The sequence below is a fragment of the Herpailurus yagouaroundi genome, unplaced genomic scaffold, assembly GCF_014898765.1.
Source record: "Herpailurus yagouaroundi ecotype Mexico unplaced genomic scaffold, PumYag 159, whole genome shotgun sequence".
NCBI lineage: Eukaryota > Metazoa > Chordata > Mammalia > Carnivora > Felidae > Herpailurus > Herpailurus yagouaroundi.
Window position 1 is genome coordinate 71059984 of NW_024412400.1, and position 16678 is coordinate 71076661.

The following is a 16678-nucleotide window of genomic DNA, read 5'->3' on the forward strand; positions in this document are numbered from 1 at the left end:
CCCTCTCTCTGCCCCTCCCTTGCTTGTGCTCTCTCTCTCTCTCTCTCTCAAAATAAATAAATAAACTTAAAAAAAAGAAAAGTGGTATTTCATGACATACAGAAAATTGTATGAAAATCAAATTTTATGGTTCATAAATATAATGTTATTGGAGCCTGGCCACATTCATTTGCTTATATAATTATCATACATTGGAGAAGGTGTCATAGGAACAAAGGGAAAATACTATCCCACGCCCCATAGACTTCGGTATTCACAATACCTTCCTCAGTGTGTGGCCCATAAAAAACACTCACTAGTTATTTATAAGTGAAACTATTTTGCCCCCAAATCAATTGCAGTTAAGCAGAGAATCCAGTCAGATTTTCCAGTTCCTAGCCAAGCACTCTTTGCTCCTAGATTAGGCTTCCTTCCCTATGATTATAGAACAATATTATTCTTAGAGTAATCATTGAATTAAAATTCCTTCCAGTTTCTTCTAGTCTTGGATGGTACCTAGGCTGCAAGCTCTAAAATGCTGAACTGTTCATAAGCAACCTCCCTTGTTATGGCCACAAAGGGTAAATAATGATAGACAAGCACTTCTGCTCAAAGCTCGGCTTTAAAATAGCATTTTGATAAGTTCAGGCACACCTCAACAGTGCAGCTTATGGAAAAAGTAAATCAAAGCAAGCACCATGATTAACCATATCCAGATGAGAGAAAAATGTGTTGACATTTCAGCAAGAATGGTTTCAATTCAAGCCCCCCACCCCCAAAATCCCCATTTATACTTTCTAGTCAGCCAAAGTTTCCAGCTGCATGGATTCTCTAGTGAATGAACAGGCCAGCACGTAGAATAAGGTCACTAAAGAATGTGCCAGTAATCACAAACTGTAATTAAGCGGTAATGGCCTCAACCTGAAGCTTTCTTCAGGATTAATGAATACCTGAGAAGCTAGTGGCCTGAGGCGGCACTCATTCTGTCCAGGATGCCCTGGGATAATGTGAGTGCTATAAACAAATGTGTTTCCAGCTTAAATCATCCCCTAAAGTTACCTTTTCCACTTCTATGTCACAGAGTTAGATTTTTTTTTTATGGCATTCATTGTGGAAAAAAAAAAACAACCACAAGTTTAATCAAGAAAAGAGAAAGAAAGGATTGAAATTCAAAACCAGTAGAGATTTCTTTTGGGTAGTGGGGGGTGGTGAGTGTGAACTATATTTAGAATATTCAGACTTCATTTTCAGCTTTGCTATGAAACACAGGGGTAAGAATATTTATTACATGCCAGATTATACACATAAATTTATCACTTAGTAAATATGAATAAATTATAATTATTATCAATAACTGTTATAATCATCATTACTATGGCTTTTAATGCCTTAGCTTAACTAATGAGAAGAGAGTCTGGAGCAAGTAGAACATCGGGTTAGTAAGTAAGGCAACTATCAAAATATGAGCCATCATTTATTTGCTGCTTACTCTAAGGCAGGTAGCATTTCCTCTGTGGGCTGAGCATCATTATCTCCCTTTTATAGGTAAGGAATCTGGGAATCGTGGAGATTAAGTAACTTGTCCTAGGTCATTCTAATTAGTGTAGAGGTTAGGATTGAAGCCTAGGTTCTTCTGACTTTAAGACCCAAACCCAAACCACTATGCATTCTGACCTCACTGATATGAAAGGTCTCGATCAATCATTTGGAAATGATGAGATAGATTTGTCAGGGTGACATTTCCAATAGAGAAATGAAGCTAGTGGTGAATGATTGAAGTCATTAACATGATTTTAAGGGAAACTGCTATGTGTATCAGAGGTCTTAGCTGGGAAAAATTCCGGAGTGACAGAGATATTTAATGTAGAAATCTGCTCTGTATCATATCATATCATATCATATCATATCATATCATATCATATCATATCATATCTCTTGGTATGAATGTAGAAGCCCTTACACAACCACAGTTTCCAAAGCATATCCCACAGTCCCACTAGCCACACCAGAGCCCACCACGTCTGAAATTTCTTTTTTTTTTTTTTTAATTTTTTTAATGTTTATTTTTGAGACAGAGCATGAGCAGGGGAGGGGCAGAGAGAGAGGGAGACACGGAATCGAAAGTAGGCTCCAGGCTCTGAGCTGCCAGCACAGAGCCCGATGCAGGGCTCAAACTCACAGACCGCAAGATCATGACCTGAGGTGAAGTCGGATGCTCAACCGACTGAGCCACCCAGGTGCCCCTGGAATTTTTTTAATAAAAGACTGAGCTTCTATTTTTTTAAATGAGAGGTTTAATATGTAAACATGACTAAGAAAAACACCAAGTAAACATATCCGGAAAAGTACCATTTCCTGAAATGAGAAAAACTGCTATTAGCACTTTTCTTAAAGGAAAAGTGCAGGAGGCTATTTTACCACTTGAGGAATTAAGTACTGGATTATAAAAAAAAAATCCTATGTATTCTAAAATAAGGAGGGGAGTGGTAAGGAAGGGGCTATTTATTTCTCTGCCACAGAAAAACATGGAACAAATAAAGTAACCAGATACCTGCTTCCCTATTTTCATCTCACTGGTCCCAGAGTGGGTGGCTGGGCATTCCTCCTTCCTCAGGATGGATGGTCTAGATGACAGAGGGGACACAAAATATTCTTTGACGAACTAGTTGACTTCACTGAGCCTGTATTTTCAGGTGTGTCTTGTCCTTTTAGGGGAAGTGACAGGTTATAGTAGGGTCTCAGAGCCTCCTCCAAAGACACAAAATGTGAGGAGTCCATTTCACCTCCAAACTTCCTCTGACCCTGTGTAATAAGCAGATCTGATCCAAGATGTCCCTTTCTCCCAGGGATGTTACGTTACTATTTCAACTGATGTAGCTTACCTAGGAAGACAACCTTTGGCAAAATTCAAGCAAACAAAACCTTTTCTAGAGAGGTCTCAAATACTAGAGCATAATTAGGTTTGGACTATGCTATGTTTTAGGAGACAAAACATACTCATGTTCTAAACTAAACTTGATGTGACCTCTGCCATTCTTTTTCCAAGGAGAGAAAATTTAAGAGGAAATTATCGGTACAGCTGAGCCTGCTTTATCTTCCTTCTTTTTCAAAGTCAGATAACCACAAACACAACTAGAAAAATCTATTCAGGCAGGAATTACCAAATTAGGAGAGTAAAGCATAGTGAACAGAGAGAAAAGAGTGAAGTTATGGACACAGGTGACTAATTTTACCTACTTTGTAATAAATAGGGAGTCTTGCAGAGTTTTAGAAGCATATTATTATCTTACTTTTCAAGCACAATGGCCAAGATGGCAGGACAGAAGAGTGGCGAATGTTTGTAATGAGTAAAGCCTGTTTGGAAAACTGACATTGAGGCAATAATGAGAAAAGAAAAGAGGGGGGACAGGCGGATAAAGAGAGAAAAAGAGAGTTACTAAAGACTTTTAATAAGAGTCACTGAATTTCATATCTTTGCTGAATTATGAACCACACACAAACTAAGGTCAAGCCCTAACTAAGCCCCACTTCCAGTTCAGATTCATCCCACCCCCATCCCCCAAGGCCTGGGCTCCCCTGGTGCAAGATGAATGTTCAAGGAGGGAGAGAAAGGAACGAAGAAAATCCATTCTCAGCATCTGGTTGCGAACATAGGAGAAAACAGCACAGTGATTCTGTGCCAGCAATATCCATTGCAGCCAGCCCACTCAACTGACACAGTTACCTAAAGAGCATGGCCACAATGCTTAGCTGTCAGTTCTGGAATTAGCAAAAGACCCCAGATGGGAATTCACTAACTGGTTTCCCAGGAGGTTCAGGGAGTAAAACTCTGTCATTCTACAATTGTAGACAGTCCTATCCCTCTTAACTTCCTTCTCTAAGCTACTTCTAATTTGATGATTTGCAGTCAGAGGTATACATTTGAATTGTCTGTAAAACTTTGGGGAGGGGCAGGAGGGTAATGCATATCCTCTCCCTATTCCAGATCTAAAGAGTAAGAATGCTTAGGAGGAGGGGTATCTGTATGTGTATTAAAAATAAAAGATTAAAATGACTCTGAAGCACATGCCAAGTTAAGAACCAGTGTCTTAATTTCCTTGGTCTTTCTTCAGCTGATAAAATCCAAAATATCCTCTCCATCTCAGCTACTCTTTGGGATATATTGGTTTTCAATCTTGCTTTTAAAACAATGATACCTAGTAAGGAACATAAAATTCCAAACTGAACTACCACCTCCCTATTCTATTAATGCAGCCTAAGATAGTATTTCTTCTCCTCTCAACATTAGCAAAAACTTCTAGGCTTTTACATATCTCTTTCACTTGTTTGATCCTGTGCTGCTGTATGGGATGAGGTTCTTTCAGAGAGGTCCTGCAGTACTTTCTTCAATAGCCCTTAAGACTATATTGCTCAAGATCAAACTGCCTAATGCAGCATCCTATCTACTCCCCTTCTTGTACATGCCTTATAGCTTCTGGTCTGCCACAAGCTCTTGTTTCCAAGTCAGGCTATGTAATTTATGGCTTCTTCTTCTATCTTCTCTCGACCTTCGATGAAAAAGGAAGAAACTGCATCACAATTCCATCTGCTGAGATCAATTCGGATCAAGATTCCAGTGTTCACAGTATATTCCAAATCCATTCTATTTGCATATTGATCAACCTCTCAGAAATCTCTTGATCCATAATCTTGATTAAGATGTTGAGGGCATGTTATTATCAAGCCTATTTCAGATCAATAATTGCCTAACACTTCACCTCCTTCCAAAGGGTGAAATCAATAAAAGAATTCACAAGGAAAAATATCCATCAATAACTTGGATGCTCCACAGGTCAGACTCACAGAATCTAATCACCTTATCCTCTAGGATACAGCCTCTTGATGTATAATGTTTCTCCTTTGTAAAATGTCATGCTAGAAAGATTTTATAGCTCTTGAAGGAAATAGTTATGAGATACTATCATAAACTAGTTTATATCAGAGCCCTGCTGAAACCACAGGTAAATAATTTATTACTGAATTAAAATAAAAATGATGCCACACACCTTAACATCCATCCATCCATCCATTCATTCAATTAATGGATACTTATAGAACACTATGCATCAGACAGGCATTATGCTAAGCATGAAAAACAGAATGAGGGCCAAGACAGAGCTATTCCCTTACATCAAAGAGCTAAAAGTCCAACAGGGGAAGAGAGACATCAAAGGAAAAATAATAAAATATTATCCTATCTAGACTAATGAGGAGTCCTTCTACTACATTAGACTCCATCACTATGACACCATATAATGAGAAGTATATATGTTGTTGAATTTTAAAATGCTTGTGGATACACACATGTGAAAGGAATATAGAGAAACTAGAATGGTTGCAAGAGAGCACCTCCTGGATGCTGACGTGACTGGAAATAATGCTATATGAAAAGCAACTATAGGAATGGAGATGATTAGTCTAAAGAGGAACGAACATTTTAGTCACCAGACCTCTGATGGTTGGACTGTGGCAAATGGAGATGACCTTGTTTATAGGGTCTTAGGGAGTTGAACAGAGAACAATGATTAGGAAGCCAGATTCCATCTCAAAAGAAGAAATGTTTTTATATCAGGATTGTATCCAGATTGAGTGCGCTTCTCAAGAAACAATGAGATTTCCATTAGTGGATTATTTCATCACACATTGTCTCCTCTCTTACAAGGATATTTCAAAAGATTTACAATTAAAAAATGGGCAGTTGGATTAGAGGGTTAAAAACCCTCCCAGACCGGAAGCCCTCTATGCCAGAGTCCAGCTCCAGCAGGTCCAGGGGTTCCCGAAGGATGAATGGCATCAGCGAAAAAGTGAAAAAATAAAATAAAAAATAAAAATAAAAGGGGACACAGACAACAGCAGTGTGTTGAACTGGCCGCTTTATTGTGGCAAATGTGGCATTATATTTGTTAGCAATTTCCTTGTAGCATGCATCATCTATATGTTCTGGTATTACCTAATTCTAAAAATGTTCCTATATGTAATCACCCTTTAAGGAATAACATGGTTATTTTCTCATAATGCTCCCTCCTGCCCTTTGCTTATTGATTAATTTCTTACATTACTTTCATTATGTATCTATGCTTATCTATAATCTATAAAGCATTTGTTTTGCTGTTTTCATGAAAGGTCATCTATCTCTCAACACCTCAAGTGGAACAGTTACAGGGACAAGACCTCTTAGTTGTTTCCCTGAACCATTTGTGGCTTGAGGAACAAAAGTATTCGCCTCAGTCCGAGGTGCCAGGAGGGGGCCAAGAGGGCCTTGGGAACCCACGCCTTATGCATTCTCAGAAAGACAATGCACCTAGGAACTAATGAAACATTCTGTACCTTAACCTACTAGGTTCAATCATCATCTGGAACGCCTTCTGGGGGCCAAGTGGGTCTAGGGGTGGAGTAACTTGTGCCCATAGATACACTCCTTTGTTGCCGGAGTGGGGCTTTTAAATCCATTTATTCCTCCTTTGCTGGCAAACATATGAGGCTACCCTTCCTTTAGGTAGAGGGGTCTTTATAGGGGGTGGCAAGGGCTAACCGTAGGGCTGCACAATTTCCTTGCGGAACCTTATTTCCTTCCCCAATGGTTCTTTTCCCAGGGGTCTGTCGAGGGCAATTCCCCAACAGACAATTCCCCAGGTACTTTTATTAAGGCCAAATTACATAAAAGCAGGAGTACAAGAAGCTTCACTGTCGGTGGGCCGCCTGCAGTCCCGATCCATCCACCGCCCGGGCCCTGCCATCAGGCTGGTTGGATAGCTCGGCTTCCGGCACCTATAAGTCATATTTTATATATTTTAAACTGTTTGATATATACAGAATAAAACCCTGACTTCTTAAACATGTTAACTATCTCTTAATTATAATGCCAAATTTCTGTTATTTCCTTTTAATGGACTATTCAACCTTATGTTATTTTATACTATGGGGATACGTTTTAAATTATAAATGAAGCCCTAATAATTCACTTTAACATGAAGTTTTGTGACTATTTTAAACACGTTTTAAAAATAGGAAAAAGCTTAGTGACAACACTTCTGCTAATGAGAAGGAGGTGAAGGGCAAATTTCTCAGATTATTGTTTTCCAGCAATAATGCAACTGGTTTACCTTGGAGAAAGTAGTGGAGTTTGAAGGAAGGTCCTGTGACTGGACAGAAGAAAATCTGAAGAAAGACATATCTAAATGTCTATTAGAGTCTTTAACATTGTTCTGTGAAGATGACAGCCAGGGCCAGGAAATCATTAAGAAGCTGGAGAAGAATATAATGTTCCTTAGCCAGTGTACAGCATGAGAAGCCAGGAGGGCTTAGATATTGGGAGCTATTAATCAGGCAAGCCAGGTTAGTAAAGCAGTTGAAATGATGACTCAGCAGGGAGAAAATCTGAAAAATAATGCATGCCAAAAAGCATGCTGAACTAGAAGAACCAAAATGGGTTCTTTTGCAAAATGAAAGGTCTTTTAACTTTCTTGTCAATGAAGATGACTGCCAAGTTCAAAAAAAAGTTCAACTTTTTTAAACATCAAGCCATTTTCTCTTTGAAGAGTGACCATCATCTCTTTACCCAGAAATATTGGAAATTCAGGAATGGTGACTGGGATGGTCAAACAGTTGGCGTTTTGGGGGATCATAACAAAGAGAGCACCATCCCTCATTACAAGGATTTATAAGCACCTATTCCCGGGCAGATGCTGAAGAAGAAAAATGTGAACTAAAAACTAAAGGTAACTTGGAACCATCTGAAGAAGAAACAGTAGAAAGGACAAGAATGCCACATTAAGTCTTTCTGCAAAGAGAAATAATCCATCAAAATGGTCTATCTCGTGTTTTTATGACATGATAGCTCCCTGAACAACAAATCTCAAGACTTCCACCAGAAAGACTACTAAGGAGTGCCTGGGTGGCTCAGTAAGTTAAGCGACTCACTCTTGATTTAGGCTCAGGTCATGATCTCATGGTTTGTGAGTTTAAACCCCACATAGGGTTCCTTGCTGACAGCGTGGAGCCTGCTTGGCATTCTCCTCTCCCTCTCTGTCTCTCTTTGCCCCTCCCCTGCTTGCGCTCACTCTCTCTCTGAAAAATAAACTTAAAAAAAAAACAAAACAAAAAGACTACTAAGGCACTTTGGCTTTTGTTGTATTCATTGCACTGTTTGCAGCTTTGATGGGCTTCCTCATAGTCCAGTTTCCTCAAATGTCTCTGGATGCTGCTCCCACAGAGGATGGGGACTCTTGGATGTCTGTAGAACATATCATGCATCCATTTCTCAGACTTTGACACAATGAGCCACCACCAGTGCACCTACAGCACATCCTAATATGCATATCTTGATTTGTAAAGTTTCAGTATAGGAACTTCATAAATTAGTAACTTTCAGCTGGGAAATTATAGCATGGAACCAGAGGTCCTCAGAATTGTTTTAAGATATTTTACATTTCCTTTTTATGAGATTACTTCCCCAATTAAAATACAATGGGGGGGAGCTTATTATTTTAATAAGCTTTTTGAGAAAGAGATACATAAGATATATATTATTTGTTAAAATTTATCAAAATAAATAAGCATTAAAATCTTAAAAAGAAAGAAAGAAAAGAAAAAGCTCTTTTGAAACCTGTGTCAGATCTCTACAAGTAAACCCTAGCCTCTTTAAGAAACTACACAAAGTTGCCATCACTCAATTTCTGAAACTCCTATTTAGAAATTACCTTCAATAGCCCATTCTATTGAATAGCTTCACTGGTAGTAAACTATAACCCTCTGAGGTGCATGTTTTGAAGTAGCCAAAAGTCATTTAAAGTTAACTTCTGAGAAATAATATTATGATACCAAGATTAATAAATTATTACCTATTTTCCCAGCCTTAAATTTCATTTCTTCTTTCTGTGGAATTCGCATGTAATTCCCCTCCTATGGCTATATTTTCACCCTCTCCAAGGACAAGTGTCCTTGTCTTTCTATACAATATAATTGAAATATTTTGTTAATACTGCATTTCAGGAATTGCTTAACCCTATTCCATAGGATGTATCTAAGTCACCCTGGAGCCTTTAAAAAACCATTGAGGATTCACTCGACCTTAGTAGATCCTGGGAATCTCTATTTTGAAAAAGCTACTTCTAATCACTCTGATAGTTGACTGAGTGAGGGACTCTATGTTCTATCATCTTATTCCAACCACATTTTTGCCTTCATCCCACCACTTTTTGAACAATAGATTCCTGTAGGGAAAAAGGAAAGAATTTCAAATCCTGAACACATGGATTTAAACCCCACACTCATGGTTAACTAGCTGACTATAGGCAAGGACAACTCTTCTGAACAGGGATATATTAATAGTTAATCTGAAGAACTACTGTAAGAGTCAAATTAGATCATGTATGTAAAGCACCCAGCATAGTCAGTGGCATATAGGAGTTTAATAAAAAGCAGCAATAATTGTCAATTTCTCATCCCTACTCAACTCTACATGTTAAACTCCATTTCTCTAATAATTTATTAAATTACAAATGAACTTGAAGGTACCACAGGTATCCATAGAGACTTCAAGCTCTTGTCATCATTCTCAAAAACACTGGCTCCCATCTAAGTGAACTTGGTCCCTTGAAAACAATGAGATATTATTGGGAAATACGAGAATATTAGTGCTTACATAAGAAAAATAGAAACTTTAGCAGATAAATAATTTACTTTAACTTATAAAAACCATAAGAAAAGTTGAGCATTGAATTAATATGTAAAAATTTCACAATCTAACTTCAATCTTATTCCTTCTGAATATGACCTTTGAGTTCCAAAAATATCCATTTTTGTGGGAAAGGGTACAGTTAATACTGTGCACCCTAAATTTGGAACTTCCATTCCTTTAATCCTAGGGGGGGATAAATGTTTCAAAAGGAAGCTTACTGCTTAAGTTTCTGACTCTTCTCAAATAAATATTAGGAGTGAGTACCAGAGTTCAGAAACTGCTAATATGGGTTTGCTTTTAAAAACTTCAACTTACTCAAATAGGCTTTTGTTTGTCTACGTCTGCCAGCAATCTAAATGCAGGAAAAACCAGAATGTATATGCTTGGTCATAATTCTTGCCATAGTTTTCTTGCTGGTCACCTGCAATCCCATTTCTTATACAGTTGCTCCTATTAAGGCTTCTGGTTAACACCCAACCTAGAACATAGTGTTTAATAAATATCTATTGACTCTATAAATGAGTAAATGGGTGCTATGGACCTATGGAACAGGTATTTAAAACAACCTCTAAAGGGAAAGAAGAGTTTTGGGAAGAGATTAAATAAGAGTTGAGTCTTGAGAATGAATGGAAGTTTACTGGGAGGATGTGAAACATTGTGAGAAAATAGCCAGGCAGAGGGAACTACATGAGTTCAAAAAGAAGAAAGAGCATCTTTATTGTGAGGACCCACAAGCAATATTCAAAGCACGAGTTGGAGATAAACCTGAAGAAGTATGCGGGACCCAGATGATGAATGATTTTAAATTTTTTTTTCAACGTTTATTTATTTTGGGGACAGAGAGAGACAGAGCATGAACGGGGGAGGGGCAGAGAGAGAGGGAGACACAGAATCGGAAACAGGCTCCAGGCTCTGAGCCATCAGCCCAGAGCCCGACGCGGGGCTCGAACTCACAGACCGCGAGATCGTGACCTGGCTGAAGTCAGACGCTTAACCGACTGCGCCACCCAGGCGCCCCTGATGATGAATGATTTTGATGTCACATTAAGAAATTTAAACTTCACCCTCTAGGTAATGGTTAGTTACTTAATATAGTAGAAATATTTTTTAAATTTTTTTAATGTTTATTTTTGAGAGAGAGAAAGAGAGAGAGAATTGGGGGAGGGGCAGAGAGAGAAGGACACAGAGAATCCAAAGCAGGCTCCAGGCTCAAAGCTGTCAGCACAGAGCCCAGTGCGGGACTCCAACTCATGAACCATGAGATCATGACCTGAGCCGAAGTCGGACGCTTAACCAACAGAGCCACCCAGGCACCCCAAGAAATATTTTAAGGAATGAAATAATTTGATCAAATAAATGCTTGGTTTTTTATGGATCACTCTAGTAGATATATGTTGGATGGATTTGAGGAGAACAGGGAATGAGACTTGAGTATGGTAAAATGTTCAATAAAGATTTGTTGAAATAATGAAGGTGAAATGAGGACAGTAGTGATATTAACAATTACCAGCATAATATAAAATTACACAAGTCAACATAAAAAAACAAACAAACAAATAAATATAATCCAATTAAAAATGGGCAGAACATGTGAACACACATTTCTCCAAAGAGGACATCCAGATGGCCACAGACACATGAAAACATGCTCAACATCACTTATCAGGTAAATGGAAATCAAAATCCTAATGAGATATCACTTCACACCTGTCAGAAAGGCTAAAATCAAAAACACAGGAAACAACAGGTGTTGGTGAGGATATGGAGAAAAAGGAACCGTGGGTGGAAATGCAAACTGATGTAGTCACTGTGGAAAACAGTATGGAAGTTCTTCAAAGAACTGAAAATAGAATTATCATATGATCCAGTAATTCCACCGCCAGACATTTACCCAAAGAATACAAAAACACTAATTCAAAAAGATATATGGACCCCTATGTTTTCTGTAGCATTATTTATGACAACCAAAGTATGGAAGCAGCTCAAGTGTCCACTGATAGATTAATGGATAGAGAAGAGGTGGTACATATACAATGGAATATTATCAGTGATCAAAAAATGAAATCTTACCATTTACAACAATATGAATGGAACTAGAGGGCGTAATGCTGGGTGAAATAAGTCAGAGGAAGACAAATGCCATATGTTTCACTTGAATTTAAGAAACAAAATAAAGAACAAAGAAAAAAAAGACAAATGAAAAGATAAATATAGAGAACAGACTGGTGTTCATCAGAGGAGAGTTGGGGGGTGGGTGAAATAGGTAGAGAGGATGAAGAGTACACATATCACAGTGAGCACTGACTCATGTATAGAATTGCTGAACCACTATGTTGTATACCCGAAACTAATATAACACTGTATGTTAACTATACTGAAAATTTTAAAAAAGATGTTCACCCCAAAATTAAAAGAAATCCCTAAACAAATTAGGATATTAATATTAAAACAAAGATTAAAATTTAGTGAAAGTATATTATAAGGTATCAAGTTTACAACACAGATTATGCAGAATTAAAAACTACAAAAGCCATGGGGAATGGGCTCATAACTTATTTTTAATCTGCAACAAAAGATTGGTTTTTCTAACAACAAACTTAGAAAGTGATTGAATATATTTTCATTCTACAATGTCATCATTATTGGGGTATTAAAAAAGCTTTTTTTTCTGAAGTGTGTGTGTTTCAGTTTATGGATTCTCACTTGCTTTTTCAAAAGCTAAAAACAGCAGCTGAGGGAAAAAATTTTTAATTAAAAAATTACCAACTTAAGTATGATGATGATGATGATGATGATTATATACCTAACATCAAAAACTTTATATGCATCAAGTCTTATGCTGGGCAGTTTATTTTATTGTCTCTTTAATTATCACATCAGATCTATGAGGAAAGTCCTTGTATCATTACATTTTACAGACAAGGAGTCTGAAGTTGAGAGAGGTTAAAAAATGTGTCTGATCACCCCTGCAGTATTTTTTCCCAAGATACACAGTTTAAGAACAGAATATATCAGATAAAACCATATTGAGGATAGTACCTGACTAGTACTTTTTAAAAGTGTCACATTCATGATAGATAAGAAAAGGTGGAAGAAATATCTATTTTGCTTTGATATTGATTATGGTTCTATAAGATGTGAACATTAGGAAAAGCTGGGTGCAGGCTTTATAGGAACTTTCTATTATGTTTGCAAATCTTTTGTAAGCATAAAAACAGTTCAAAGTAAAAAAGCTTTTAAAATTTGTATGTCTATAGGACATGATAGGGAAAATATAAGACAAGCCTGAAGTATTTTGTAGTGTTAGAAAGCAAGGTAGTAAACACACACACACACACACACACACACACACACACACACACACAGGAGACCATCTGAAAGAACTCCCAACAGCCTGAAACGATTTGAACGATACATAAATAACAATAATGATGAATTAAAGCCAAATATTAAAATAAGTATCTATGAGTCCACACTAATATAAAGAAATGATTGAATAAATAGCTAAATGGGGTTTAAGAGACAAATCTTCCTTATAGAAGAATTCCAAATAATAAATGTAGATGCAATGAGGGAAATAGAAAATTACCGTTGGAATACCATGTGACAATTGCTGCAGGCAAGTGCTAAAATTAGTGGGCAGAACTTTAAGGATAAACAATATTTTCATATAAGCAAAAATATTTCTATAAATTGTTTTCTTTTTTTTTAAAGTTTATTTATTTATTAGAGACAGAGTGCACATGTATGCAAATAGGGGAGGGGAGAGAGAAAGGAAGAGAGAATCCCAAGCAGGCTCTGTGTTGTCAGCATGGAGCCTGACATGGGGCTTGATCCTAAGAACTGTGATACCATGACCTGACCCAAAATCAAGAGTCAATGCTGAACCAACTGAGCCACCCAAGCACTCCTATACAAATATTTTTTAAGTCCTGTGGTGGTTTTAACATATATCCACTAACTCTTGTATACTTTTCCTCCAAAAGGTGGAACATAATTCTCCTTCCCTTGGGTGTGGACTGAACTCAGTTACTCACTTTTAATATATGACAGGGGAGGGGAGTAATTTTATTGTAAGCAGACCTGGCAAAAACTGTCTTAGCCAAGTGATCAGGGTTAACATCATCAGTTATAAGGCATATTGATATCACATATCTCAGATATGATGCAATGAGAAGGCATTTCAGCTCTGCAATATTTTTTCCAAAAATTTATAATCCACTCTAATCATGAGAAAATATCAGAAAAACCGACAAAAGACTTCCTACAAAACACCAAACCAGTACTCTTCAAAAGTGTCAAGGTCATGAAAAAGAAGGAAAAATTCAAAAACAGTTACAGATCAGAAGAGATTAAGAAGACATGACAACTAAATGCAATGTCATATCCTGGATTGGATCTTCAAACAGAATATAACACTATTAGGGAACACTGGCAAACTCCAGATAAAGTCTATAATTCAGTGAATAGTGTTATACCAAGGTTAAATTCTTAGTTTCAGTCAATGCACCATGGTAATTTAAAATGCTAATATGTGGGAAGCTAAGTGAAGGGTGCATGGAAACTCTCTGCACTATACTTACAACTTTTCTGTGTATCTATAGTTTTACAAAAATAAAAAATAGTTTCAAGTACTTGGAGTTGAAAGACATTAATAATCTGTTCATAGAAAATGAACAAAAAAGTCAAATGGTCCTTAAAGGATTAATATCACTCATAATATCAGAGACTCAAAATTACACAGAGATATCATTAGTTAACTAACAGGCAGAAATCAAGAGTTTGAAAAACACTTCATTGGTGAGGTTATAGAGAAACAGGACTTCTTATACATCAGCAGTAAATATAACTCCACAAAGACTAACAACATAGGCATAAGGTCCCATTTGTAATAAAATTTTACTTAATTCTAATTAATAAGGAATATTAAAAAGGGATATGTTGAATAAACAGTGGTGCAATAATAGATCTATGCTACAGAGTCATGAAAAAGAACACAGAAAATTTCTATGCACTAAGATGGAGTGACTTACAGGAAATACTGAGTGGGGAAAAAAAGCAAGACACATTGGTTTATTCTCACACAAGATTTAGTATACTCTGAGTTTTATGTAGCACACTAAGTTTTGTATAAGAATAAAGGTGAAATAAGAGTTAATCTGTCTATGGGGTGCCTGGGTAGCTTAGTCGGTTAAATTTCTGACTCTTGGTTTGGGCTCAGGTCATGATCTCACACTTTATGAGTTTGAGCCCCCATGTCAGGCTCTGCATTGCCAGTGCGGAGTCTGTTTGGGATTAACTCTCTCTGCCTCTCTCTCTGCCTCTCCCTTGCTCATGTGCTCACATACACCCTCTCTCTCAAAATAAACTTAAAAAAAAAGAATTAATCTATCTGTATGCATATTTGCCCAGTTTATCTAAAAAACACAGGAAAGAAATGCAAATCGGAGGGGGATCCAACATGGTGGAGAAGTAGGGGGATCCGAAGTTCCCTCATCCCTAAAACACAGCAGTGTTGAGGCCAAAGGACTTTGAACTGTAAGAGTCAGTGTAGCAAAGTGACAGAGATGCCTCCAGGGACCCATTGGGACAACCTGGGGGGCCATCGGTGGGTGATTACAAACTGGGAGGGATAAAATGGGCCATGTAGGCATGGAAGGAAGGGATCCCCTTCTGCAGAGAGACAAAGGGAAGAGAAAGAGCAGCTGGGGAAGCATAGGACTGTCCCTAGACAAGAGAAAAACCTTAGACCGGGATGGAGAAAAATCCAATCTCTAACAGTGGGGCTTGCTCTGGATGGGGCTTGCTGCCTAGATCAAGCACCTGGGGAGGAGGGGATCCAGCCCCCCATTCAGTGGCTACGTCAGGAGCACAGTCCTCAAAGTACAGTAAAAGCAAGAAATCCCCTCCCTGGGGTGCTGTGGGAAGGACAAAGCCTACCTGCATCCACCAGCCAGAGACCACATTTCCAGCAGTGTGGACTGCCACTTCCCCAAAACCAGGGCAGATGGAGTGGGAACCTTTAAGACATCAGGGTTTAAGTCCCATCGGAGTGCCAGGGAGGTACTGAATTCAGCAGAGCATGACAAATAGCACACATGGCACTGTGAGGCAGCAGGGGAGCTCTTCCCCCATCAGGGTGCACAGAGCAGAACTCTTTAAGACATCAGGGTTTAAATTACAACCAAGTGCCAGGGAGGCATGGGAGCTGGCAGAGAGGACAAACCACCCAGTTCACACCCCAGCACAGTGAGAATGTCCTGAACAGAGTAGTTTGGGACACCTGGTCTGTGGAGGAGAGACTGGGGTGTCACCATTTTTCTCTGCATCACCAACAAGGTGGGTCTTCAGGGAAGAAACAGTGGGCCCACAGGGGAGGCAGGACCCGCCTACACCAAACCACGCTCCTCAGCACCTGCTAACTGCAAATCTACTTCAGTGGGATAGACCCTGATGAACCAGATGGCCCCTCCTCCAGACCAGCGCTGCCACCCATACCCTGCAGTTTTGCATTGCCTGATTTAATTCTTGGACAATTTTTATTATATATTGATTTTTTCCCCTTCCTTTTCTCCTTCTTATCTCTTTCCTCCTCTAGTCTGGTTATTCTGGTTGTTGGTTTGTTTAAGCAGACATTTTTAATCTTTTCTCTTTATACCTGTTGTACATCTCCTTATTTTCCTTTCTGTCTGGATTAAGCCATATGGTTTCTCTGTCTGGTCAATTTTCTTTTCTTTTTTCCCTTCCCCCTGTCATTTCTCTCTTTGTATGGGATAAGATCTCTTCCATCAGCACCACCTCCACCCTGTTGTTTACTTGTAGCTGGTGTTTCTGGTTTTCTGTTTTGGGATTTTTTTGTGTATTTGTTTGTTTTTGTTTTTGTTTGTTTGTGTTCCTTTCCAGGGATACTTCAAGGAACAAATCAAAGCAAACCTGGTGGAGGGTCCAAAACATCACACTGAGTAGGGAGATAAAGTACTG

The 16678-nt window shown here is 38.3% G+C and overlaps 1 pseudogene; it reads left to right on the plus strand.

The window, feature by feature from the left end:
- The window catches only part of LOC121034226 (inositol 1,4,5-triphosphate receptor associated 2-like), an 86392-nt pseudogene extending 78013 nt beyond the window's left edge, over positions 1–8379 (plus strand).
- The last annotated feature ends 8299 nt before the right edge of the window (positions 8380–16678 follow it).